The sequence below is a fragment of the Rhea americana genome, unplaced genomic scaffold, assembly GCF_003343005.1.
Source record: "Rhea americana isolate MKP2758 unplaced genomic scaffold, rheAme1 scaffold_81, whole genome shotgun sequence".
NCBI classification, from domain to species: Eukaryota; Metazoa; Chordata; class Aves; order Rheiformes; family Rheidae; genus Rhea; species Rhea americana.
In genome coordinates this window covers 3,612,673-3,625,274 of record NW_028186990.1, presented here as the reverse complement: position 1 = coordinate 3,625,274, position 12,602 = coordinate 3,612,673, and the positions used below count along the sequence as shown (strand labels likewise).

At 34.9% G+C, this 12,602-nt stretch overlaps 1 protein-coding gene across 4 annotated transcripts in view; it reads left to right on the top strand.

The window, feature by feature from the left end:
• Positions 1-12,602, top strand: part of EPHA6 (EPH receptor A6) — a 509,782-nt gene that overhangs the window by 34,920 nt on the left and 462,260 nt on the right. The gene's annotated exons all lie outside the window — the stretch shown is intronic.

Below are 12,602 nucleotides of genomic sequence, written 5' to 3'. Positions count from 1 at the left end.
GTTTAGGAAAAAAACGTTTAAATAGTTTTTTTTTTTCTCCCAGAGACCATTTCAGATCAAAGTTAAGTATTCCTCTTTAACATCTTACACAGTTTCACTATAATGTTAATAGATTGACAGGAGACACTTGATACTATGTACAGGAAGTTGGAGTATTACAGGTATCCGATATACTTGGAGATGCTATGGCCAGACCAGTGTGGGGAAGAGAAGCATTTTTACTCTTTGAAGTTTAGCCATCAGTATTTTGTCAGTGGCTACACTTCAGAGGTTTTCCATCCAGCTAATGCACTTAACATCAGAAGCATTTTAACTTTTTAATTAAGATACAGTATACTGGAGCATTTGACACCTCTTGTATCAGCTTCTCATTCTAATTTCTCAGTGCATTTAGATAGCCCTTGACTGTGTATCACTTGTCTTTATATTAGCTGGTATTATCTCTTAATTCTTGGTTATGASGCATATAATTTACTTGATTCAGAAATGAGCTCAGAAAGCACTGTATTCCTGTAAGTGAAAGATCTCTTGTTTCATTTTTAGTTATYTTATTTCTTCTGATCCATTCCAGAAGGATGTAGAAATCATTTATCCTCAGCACCTTAATAATCCATTTTTATAAAATGCCTTCTGTGTCTCTGCCCTCAGGGACTTCAGGCAATGTGACATTTCTTAATCTCAGCCTATTTTCAACTTTATGGGTTACTTTTGTCGGGATTTTCAAGTCCTTTGTATTCCTACAACATTTCAGGCTATTATAGATACTCTGTGTTTTGCATTTTGTATGCAGTCTCATGCAATCAGAGTTATAATTCTCAAATGCTTTTTTCCTTCAAAAATCCTAGAAAAGGCAAATGCTGTCATATACTGTGATGAGAAAATAAAGTAAGGAATTTTTGCTCTTGTCTTGTCATGAGTCCCATTGAATTGAGCTGGGAGGCTTGCATTTGGAAGGCAAACAAGATATAATTTCAGTTATTCTGGAAGTTCTTAAAAGCTTTAGATACTCCAGTAACAATAGCAACACTATGCAAGCTCAGAAAAAAACACTTCGAGATTATTTAAAACATAGCTATTACAATGTGTCTGTTTTGGTTGGTTGTACATTCAACATCAATATTGCAGCATGTTAAGGTGTTTGAAGAAATTGCCTTTATTGTGTCTTAAGAATTGGCAGCATTTACCAGAATCCAAGGAGTATACATTTGAATCAACACATTGGATCCAGTTATTGGAGAATTCCTCAAATAAGTAAATCTGGTTTAAAAAAGAGGTAGCTACAGGAAAATATTTGGGAGGAGAACAGTTTGTAGCATGAGGAAAACATACAGTACAAGGACAAGGCTTCGTGAAATATGAAATTAGGCAGAAGAGGCTAGAGTGAAAATTGTAAGGTGAGGAGAAGTAGATAAAGAAACGAAGGAAAGGTAGTAAAGAGAAGTACACGTATCAACTCAGAAAAAATATGTCTAAATTGATCATTCTAAACTGTAAGCTGGCTAAAGGTTCTCGTGCATTGCAGCAAAGCAGTTGCTTTAAGTAAGTAGTCCCACAGACTTCTGTGGGAGTTACCTAAGTGAAAAGAATTCCTRTTTTGAAGAAAAAKCACGGYCAGTTTAAGAAAGACTATATGATGTTGGTCTCATACAGCAGCAGGTGACTGAATTTGTTGACAAACAAGGTCCTTCATTTCTCACAGAGGAATGAAAGAAAATGGTTTAGTTCAACATACTGTGCCAGTGAAGGTTGTTGTGAACAGTAAGACCTTTTAGTGCTGGATCTCTGAAACAGTGCAGAAAGAACAAATAAAAAAACCTGTCTGCATAAATAATAAAGAAAAAGAACTTACATGAAGTGAGAGCTATTTATCTCACTCACTGAGAGTTATTCAGAACTGCTGATTAAAATTGGTGTTTACTGATTCTTTCATAGCTGGTGTTGTTCTGACAAACTTCATTAAAATATACTAAATGTTCATTTTATTTGGCTATTTGATCATACAGAAAAATGCATAAAGCTATTAAAATACAGAAAGTTATATTACTTCTACTTATAAAATATTAAGGATGTTGAAATTAAAAACTAAATGGAATGAATTTCTAAACTACTTCTATTTAAATGATTCTGAGATCCTGCATCTTATGGAAAAGTAAGAAAAAGTTTGAACTTATAAGTTTTCAAGTAATTAAAAGAATGTAACATTATGTGACTTTATTTTTGGGGGGGCAAAGATAAATATGTATATTATGTTTATTGTGTAAAAAGTCATTAACAAATAGTTAATAAGCTTCTCTGGCTGCAGAATGGTTTTGAGATTAACGTGATGGGATGACAGGTTTTTTCAAACTGTGACATAGTAGCAGAAGTTACTAGTCCACTAGCATACTCAGTGACAAAGAATGTTCTTATTAAATTAGATAGCAACTTAAATATTCATTAGTGTTTGAAATTTGGGTAATATTAAGTACGCCACAGAGATTTTARAGTAACAGGCCAGGGTGAAGCAGGAGAAGAAAATTAGAAGAGAATATTCWTTTGGACTACGTAGAACCGCTGCATGGCATTTCAGTCTTAACCTTCTCCTCYTAGTCTTTTTATTTATAGTAAGTTCGTAATGGAAGGCTTGCAAGCTTTGAGTAGTTGCAGTAACCTCCAGAGGTACCTATCCAAGCAAGTAGCAATACAACACAGTAGTTTTCTCTGTGGCATTTGTATGCAATGCCATCATTTAGCTGCAAAGATGAGTCATGCACAACTGAGATAGCCATTCTTAGGTAATATAATGTGTGTTTTTACTTTTTCATTTTCTTCTCAGTTGTTTGTGTAACCTCTGTGAAGCTTGAAAATACAATAATTTTCCTAACAAATTTGTTTTATTTGCTTGTCAGATTTTTTTTCCTTGTATTTTGAGCAGATAATAAATTAAGTGCCAAGAGCTACAAAAATGCAGAGTAAGGAAAGCATTAATATCTTAGAGGTCAATGGAACCAGCTTTTGTTGATCAAGGTCCAATTTAGCTTCTCAGTGATGGGCTGTCTAAAATTTCTGCTTTAATAATGGGCACATCTGATACTGCCTTTGTTCCTTGAGCTATACTTTAAAATGACTGATTGATTTATGAAAAAGCATGTGCTATGGAATGAAAGTAGATCTTTACTCAACAAAACTGTCACTTCATAACCTTGAAAATACAGAACAAGTTTTGTCTGGACTGGTAGAAAAAATGGAAAGGACTTCCCTTGWACATTTAAAAAGAAGACATAAATGCATTGCCTGAGCAAGTGGGCAGGCCAGAGGACTTYACATGAACCGTTATTATCCATGGTGTGTAACCATTTCCTTCCAGCTGAAGTCAATTTGCTGAACTTGGGGACAGGACTATTCTTCTCAGGTTTTCTCTGTACAGTCTGCTACACCATGACTGTTAGAAAGGTAGCTTTTAATAGGAGATTAAGCACTGATTAAGTATTTAATAATTTTTTAGAATTTAGRGAGGAAGGAAGAAAACCTGAAAGCCTAACTGAAAGGTAATTGTTCTCAGCCTTCACTTATCTGTTAACAGGAATGCTAATTAAATGATGTACCTTGAGTAACTCTAGATATTTTTCTTCCTTTGACTTCAACTTATTTTTTTTTCCTATTGTGTTAAGCAACCTAACCCAATTTTGTGAGCAAAGTTTGCTCATGAGCTATGATTTGGAGACCATTGCTGCAAGGACCTGTCTATGGCTAATTAACTTCTACAATAAATACTCCTACTCAAGTCTAAGAATCCTGTACTTTGTGTGCGTTAAATCTACTTTGCAAGTACCTTGTGCTAGTGTGGAATAAAGCATTCTTAACTGAACAAGAAAATAACCCATGCAGGACATTACTCATGAAAAAATACKCTGCTTCAAATTCACACAAAACGTTAATGTAAATTTTTACTTCTTTGCTGGAACTTCATAAACTCCAAAATAATTCTAAAATTAACACAAAAGTATGTGAAGGTGACTCATAACAMAAAGCTATGAGTAATTATGTACATGAAGAAGGGATTTGTATATTTGGCATGTCAGTGTAGACGACATGTATTGCCTCAGCAGTAAAGAGCCTGCTATCAGTCCACTAAACTATTTGATATCTGCATGAGTGATGCAACTATTTTAATCTCAGTTTTGGCAGTTATTTGAAAAGCTTCCATGCCAATCAGTAATTTTTCTGTAAATTTATCCACAGAAGTAATTCTGTTYTAAATACCTTGTTTTGGGGGGCAAACTTCAAAGATTTTGAATCATTCTTGTTAATATGCAGTTTTTGAATTTTTCTGTTCTGAATTTGTTGAGACTGAACTTGTGATGTTATTGATTACCAGAATGATACTTCACTAGACTGATTATTTTTCTCCATCGGTTGAAATTGTCTTACAGGGTATGCATCAGTCAACTGTTCGCTGTTAGCTCCTTATTAACTAATKAGAAAACATGGCTAGAGTTGTTGGTGACACACTTTGAATGGTTCRTCATACCATTACTCATTTACTAATTATATCTTTTATGCTGTATTCAGAGTTGATACRGTTTTCCAGTGCCAGCCTGCAAATATATATTTTTTTTCTGTGTAGCTGCATCCACTCTACAACTTTATTTTTTGATTGGTATCTCTAAGGGTAATYGGGTCAATATACCTAAGGAACACTCTTTTACCAGACTTAGGATTTTTAACTATATATTTTCTTAAATTGATTGCTTGTGTTATAGAATACTCTGAATTTCTTTTAAAGTCACATAGAAACAAAACACTTCTAAGGAAAACGAGAGAAGCTTAGGCCCCTTCCTTTATTTAAATCCTCCCAGAAGAAGTCATTGGACATAAACAATAGAAAATAACGTAAGAAGTTACCTAAGAAAGTTAACTTAAAGAAAAACTAGAAAAGAACAAAGAAARAAAAAAAGGCAATATCACTTCACTGTGTGAAGCAATAATACAAATATTATTAGGTTCAGCTCTAGACACAACATAATACACTGTGTAGTAAAAATATAAGATGGCTAAATGACACCAAGAAGAGTGAAGAGAATAGAACAAGTAATGTAAAAGTGGTAGAAAAATACAAAAATGGATTGAGYAAATGTCTAAGATGTAAGACTAAGATGTGCATTATGAAATCACTAATGTACAACACAAAGTGAGGTTAGTGYGTTAAATGTGCTTACCTTGCAGCATGGCATCATAAGAAAAAGATAGGGARTATATTGTAGGTATGATGATAAACAGTGTCCACAGTTCAGTTCTGCATTTCATATTATCTTAAATTATCTACAAGCAGAGAAAATATAAAAGCTACAGAACATAAAAACAAGTGAATAATACCGGTGATAGCATGAAAGAAGTGGATATTCTCCTAATTRTAGTTCCCAAATATTTGGAATTGTCTATGAAGTAGAAACCAGGTCAGTTGTCTGTATTTGTAAACATAAATTTGTATATCCACATGATCACATCAATACTTATTTTAAGGACTACAATGATTTGAGTATTTTATGCAGCAGCATGAACTACAATGTCATCAGTACTTGTAATCTTCACTTTTAATACTGTAACTATTAGAACTCARTAGATACTTAAATTCATTATGACCAGAAGGAACAATTCATCAGATTGCCTTTATATCAGAGACTGAAAAAATTCAAGCAGTTCCTATGGCATTAAACTTAATAACATGTGTTTCACTAACACATATCATTTTAAAAGCCATCAAGAAGCCATAGTCTCCCACAGTTATTTCTTCTATTAATTAATTAGATGAYTGTTTAAAAATAGTTTTCTACTGCCAGTTGTTCCTGCTCAGCCTCATASTGCATCTAAATAGATGAAGTCCTTCATTCTTCCTACTATGAAACTTCTCCAAAATTCAGATTACCCTGTGGCTTTTCTTTTTTAAAAAATATGGACACAGATCTGCAGTATTTTATAGCCRGTTTCATTATTATCCACAGTTATAAATCATTGTGCCAGTTTTCTTTACTGCTCTTTTGTTTATACATCAGAGAGATCCCATTAGGATTTCTTACACAAACAGGAATGATACTAGGGCTCATGTTCAGTTGATTCTCACTGTGACTCATACTTGTTTTCCAGAACTGATGTTTTATAAGACATATTAATCTGTTCATTAGGTATAGGTGGTATTGTTAAACCTAGATATGTAAATATACATAATGCTTGAATGAATCTTTCTGCCAAGAATATTTGTATCATCCTATGTGAATTTCAYGTTCTAAATATTTACCAACCCACATACCTTTGGAAAGTCTCATTAGAAAAATTTAATTTTAATAGCTACTGTATGATAGATATGATGCTTTGTGATTATATGATACGTGATAATACCTCTAAGTCTMCATAATCTCTGCCTGAATATTGTGAAATACTTTCAACCATGCATCATGTAATACGGAATCTAATAGCTGAAAAAGGTCTCAGTGTGTTATCTTTRCTCAACCATCTCTATAAACATGGCTTAAACTCAGAGAGTGAAGTCAGTTTTGTTGATAAGATYGGCTTCTCATACATCTGTGATAAATGTCATTTATCAATCCAGTACAATTCTGTACAAACCAAATCATGTATTGGTTTCTATTATTTTGCTTGAGATTTGACAGAATCCCAGAATAGCTGGGATGGGATGGGACCTCTGGAGATTGTCTGGTCCACCCCTCCTTCTCCCCCCCCCCTCCCCCCCAGCTTCAGCAGGGTCAGCCAGAGCAGGTTGAATAGCCTCCCATTTATGATAATATAGGTGGTTTACAGTTACTTGAATAGCCTAATTTGCCCTTTTTGACTGTTAGAAAGAATTAGCAAGACACTTCTGTCTTACAGAGGTGCCCTCTTATTCCAGGCCTTCTAAAGATAAGTGTCTGTGAGCCAAGGATCTCCTGACATAGCTCCTCATGAATTCCTGGCTGTAAGTTATCTAGCCTTGCTGAGCCTATAACGTCCTATCAAATGGAATTGAACATACTCTCTACTCATAGTTTGCAGAACTGCAGAAGAAGTTTTGTGAGATAAGTAAAATATTACAGGATATTTAAAATTAGAGTTAAGGAATTTGATTGTGTTTATCAAGTGCTAGGGCTCTGTGATTTGAGAACTGCTACTGAGTGAACACGACATCATAGTTGAGAGACATCCTCTGCTTCCTTAATGGCATGTTTAAAATGAAAGCCCTGTGAAATTCAATGTCATTACCTAAAAAGATTCTCACCTAAGATGTTTCACTTTTATTCCAAGCAAATAGCTCTGAATAGTTTGTGAAATAGGGGACTCCATCCATACAGGTAAATGTACAAGTAGCAAGAAACAAAACTTTTAACTGGGAGCTGAGGATATTTTTCAGAAAACATTGATACGTCTGAAAGTCTAACTTCTTCTCTCTATTACAGCAGCTCAGCTGCAATTCAGATATGTAGTTACATCTTTGAAAGCTCAGCAACAGGATTTCAGAGATGTCACAGAGGCTGTAGTTTTAATAATGGATTTAATAGAAGGTAAGGATTKTGCTCTCAGACCATTTAACAGGGGTAAAGGAAAAAGAAGTTAAWCAGGTTTTCACACAATATGAGAAATTTACAGAGATGGCATTAAGAAAAATATGTAAGAACCACATATTTGACCCGCTGTTTGAACATACTCAAACACCAAACTTTGCAGTGCCATATTTAGAGCCTTTTTTGAGGTTTGGGACACACTATATGAGGAAAAAGTAAGCTGAAGAGTATTTTTCTTGAGATTAATATCYATGTGCAGTGATTTAACGATTAGGTACATCCAAGATCTAATTAAATATCTAAGAAGACTTTTCTAAAGGAATTGTTATTGCTGATATGAGATGACTGGCCTATGAGAGTCATCTTTTCATTAGACRAATTTATTGGAATGTAAAAGCTTTTTATGGAAACAATACTGCCAACTATCTGGGTAATTTGATACACACCTGAATTGATATTTACCTGTAATTCCTGCTAAAATGGCAAAAAGTCTTACTTTGCATGCGTATGGAATCTGGAAACCCTRGCCATAGAACTGTGGCTATAGTAGCAATCTGAGTATCTATTGGCTTGATCCTGGATTGCCAGAGTATGTTCATCTGCATTGGTTAAATTCACAAAATGTGCCAGGCACTGTGAAGAAGAGATACTATTCAGCATCCTCATTTTTTGTGCATATATTTGGGCAGTATCCTGATTATTTTTCATTTGTTTTTGTGTGAAACATCTAATTACATATTCCATAGAGGATAGCTATTGGCAAGATATACAGTCATATTCTTATTTGGATATCCCAAACACACTGGGGCCCATTTGTGCTTGCCACAATGTAATGACACAACTAAGGCATTTGTAGTCTAAACAATGAGGTATAATAGGTTGTAAATAATAATAAAATAAAAAAAAAAAAGTAGGATAGTAGATATCATGAAGGAGTATTATAAATGTATTTGAATGTGCAGAACATCTAAATAGTAATCTGTCAGTATAGCATTAGTAGACTCTAAACTACTTAACTGAAAGCCAATTACTGTGAATATTTTTAATCCTGAACTTTRTGATAGTAGTATTGCATATATTTTTGCATCATTCTTCCATTTCTGTTGAATTGAGATGGTACTATGTATGAATATGTTCCTAGTAAAGGCAAAATTTCATATACATAACTGCAATTGTTATGTTGAGATATCTGCTAAGCAGAAGCAGTTTTCTTACTGATTTTCCATCAGGATGACGTCTTACTAGGACGTCAAGCAGGGAGTTTGTCATCTCCATTTCATCCTCCATGACTGTTCAAATGTTTAGCATAAAATACAATGGGGGAGTAAAATCCATGTTGAATTCACATAGCTGATAAAAGTATATCATCTTAATAACAATACTGTATGACCGTTAATGAGGTTATTTCTCTTTTTTTTTGCCCAAGATTCAACTCCAACAACGTAAGAAGTTACTTTTGAGTAGGATCAGGAACATAATAATGAAAAAGAAAACAAAGCAGACAGTCTTCTAGTCTTTGATCCGGAGAAGTACTGTTTAAAATGCTGACCTTTTTTTCTTAAAAGATTTGTTTATCATTTGTTAGAGCTAGTTCAGGCAGTCAATGCCCAGAAACTGCCAAACAGCAAATGTGAAACTAGTTTTTCACATCATTTTCTTAGGATACTGTTTTCTAATGTATCTTGTGTATCRTATGTACTTTAATTCTAATGAGATTTTTTTTCCCAAAGTTGTATATTATGTAGCAAAAGAAGACATAGAGTGCTGATAGCAGTAGTTATATTTTCTGTTATATTTCCCATTATAGGTGTAAGAAACGTCATCAGTACTGGAGCATGGTAAACATCTATCTTTTTCAGTTGTTCTTTTCAGTGGGTTGCACATTTATGCACTTGCTGCATGAAAGATAGCTTTTAGTTCTTTGTAGGTTTCACCTTAATATTGTGCAGTCAGAGGTTTACAGTATCTTAGCTTACCAAAAGTGGCAGTAAGAAAAAAATAGGGAGGATAATTTACTGAAAATTAACACATTCTTTTAACATAGCCTTTTTTTCTGTAGAGAAAGAACTGTATTTTGAGGAATAAAACATGCTGGAGGCCATATATTGAAAGTATGATTTATTTAAATTGCATGGGAAATACTTTCAGCAGTTTTAGGTTACAGAATTTTTACAGTTTCCGCCAGTATATGAATACTATGAAATTCAAAAATTTCACGCGTACCCATTCCCAATTAAATTTAGTATTGTTCTAATATAATTCAGCATTCACTGTGCACAAGCTGGAACTACAAAGGACATCAAACTGCCTTCATTACAAGATCACAAAAAAGAAAGCACAAATGGAAAGTGGAAGAAAGGCAATACTTATGGAAATACCAGATGCATACTGATCATTATGTTATTTCAACCAGTGTATTTTTAGAGACTATGAACTGCTATMCTGGACTTATTGGAACTACTGCTTGAAATTCCTATTTGCTTGGGAAATGGTCTTATAAATGCTTAAGTAGTTGATAAATATCTAGGTATTTTGAAAAGCAGTCACTCTGGATTGCTCAAAAACCACAAAAAATATATTATTTCCCAAAGAAAAAAGATAAAATTGCAGCAGTAAAAGATGCTTTACTGTCTCTGGATCTGAGTAGGCAACTGAGTAGTTTTGCTTTTTTCTCGTACACTGTGTTCAGTAATTGGGGGAAGCTCTAGACAAACTGCTAGTTTCTCCTAATTGTTTTTAGTGTCAGGAACAATTTATTTTCTAAAAGTGGATTTTTTATGTGTAATAAAAATAAAATAATTAATATATTCTTAAGGCTTTACAGTAACCTGAACTTTTATTGGAAATCTTTATTCAGAATTAGGAGGACACAAAGTAAAAACAAAAWTTTTTGAACTCTTTACTTTTGAACTGCTAACAGATCTTTACATCTGTTGAATGAATGTTCAAGGTACAGAACAGTAACCAGTTATTCAAGRAATCCGCAAGCTTGATCATTCTCCAAATCTCCTCGCTCAGATATTTAAGTGCACGCATATATTTGCAAATCTCGGTAAATCATTTAAATTTGCATGATACTTTAAATTGTAATAAGTAACCTGGCTACCAACAATTCTAACAGTCATAAAGGTGGAAGGATTGTATGCAAATAGTTTTACTGCTGTGCTGAAACGCTCACCAACTGGATCTTAATTTAGTACAGTAATTAGAGCCAGTTTGTTTCAGCACAATTTTAAATACTGTTTTACTTCACAGAATTTATTCATGTGTGGTACTGAAGCAGACTTGGCCATTTTTTCTTTTTTTGAAAAAGCATGGGACAAAAAGGACTCTATCACTATCATTTTGACGTCGTCTGAAATCTTGATATTAATTGCAGTCCTTGAGGGCTTAATACATTTGGTTTTCTTTCTTGTAATTACAGTTTTATCCCTGCTGTGCCTTTGTCTTTCTGCATTTCTTTTTGGTTGTTTATCTTCTCTCTCTTAACTTCTTAACTGTCAAAAGATCCTCATTTTATCTGCTTCCTCAATGACAAGTCCTGTGAACTCATGCTAGAAACTCAAGTAGACACACTGTATCCGTACTACCTGATACTTGATGGRAATGGTGCGTGTTGTAACTTTTGTATCTGTACTACCTGATACTTGGTCAGAATGGTCTAGTGTTGTAACTTTTTATACCGCTGTTAAGCGGGATACAAACGAGTAACTAACAAAGTCTTGGAAACCTGTGAGAAAGAGCAGCGGTTGGTCACATACAGATTCCGTGGCTTCCAGCCACAGAATCACCGTGAGAAGCAGTCGACATGAAGGTCAGAAGTTGAAGAGTAATGAAATAGCAACCCYCARAGTCAAATGTGGCCCCCGAAATAAGTCTGCTCGCATGCGCAGTATCATAGCCCGGTTGTGCAACTGGGGCAGAGTTGGGCTAGACTCCCTGCACTTGTTGGCCCCATGTGCCGGGACTCCTGCCTACCGTGAAYAACCATAAATACTGGAGTTTTTCCAAAGGAGAGGGAGGCTGCTACACAACAGAGGACCACATTGCCTCCTCGGGGACGCCCGAAAAGATTGTGCCTGCCGACTCTCCCTTACCATGCAGAYGATCGGGACAAGCATCGCAGTGGTCCCTCTCAAGATTACCATCGGGTCGGTCTGTTTGTAAGTATCTACTAATAAACTGCTTGCTGCTGAAGAGTATTTGTGTGTGTGTGTATGAGTTTGTGCTGGCTTGCCAAACCRGATGTTTGGCCCCCGGGAATCTAACTAGAACACACACGTATAGGCTATGACTGTATGGCTAAATTGAGGACCCAGAAGCAGCAGTGGGGCAGTGTAGGATCCCAAACTGTGCACAATTCTTGCCTGTCGACCTCCCCCTTGCCTCTGCTTTGAAATGGTCCCACTTGCTGTCTCCAAGAGAAATTTATGGATTCGGGGTCAGTCTCTGGTGCTGTTATGTTTATCAGGATAAACATTAGAGTAGCCAACCCAGGTCTGAGACTGACTGAAGGCCTAATGCAGAAGAAATTATTCTCTGCTTTGTTCTCTCAGCCTTAGTTGTCTGTTTATAAACTTCAAGTACACTGCTTGAGCCTCAACTTCTTCTGAGTAACAGTTAACATTTAAGGTATGCACCAATTGCTAGTCCAAAAATAGAGAATTGAAAACTTCAACTTTTAAAGAGAGACTTTACACAGTGTTCCATGAACATGATTTATTTCGCATATCCTGCAAAGGGATCCAGGCAAGTATAGGGTCTTTACCATATGGATTATGTACTTATGTAAAAAATCAGCAGAATTGAAAGCTGTTCACATAATCCTAACAAACTACTTCAAAAAGCRTAAGATAGACAGTTTGTAGTTATGTTTCTTAATTGCTAATATGGAAACTGAGTTCTTTTTGACAATCACAGTTCTGTGGAGAATAAAATAGAACCAGTAAAAAATCTAAGTGTTTATGTATAATAATCATAACTATATTTCAGATTTAAGAGGATAATCCTCCTCTATTGTATTTAATCAAAAGAATCCCTTCCTAAGAGTATAGAACATAATACGTGACT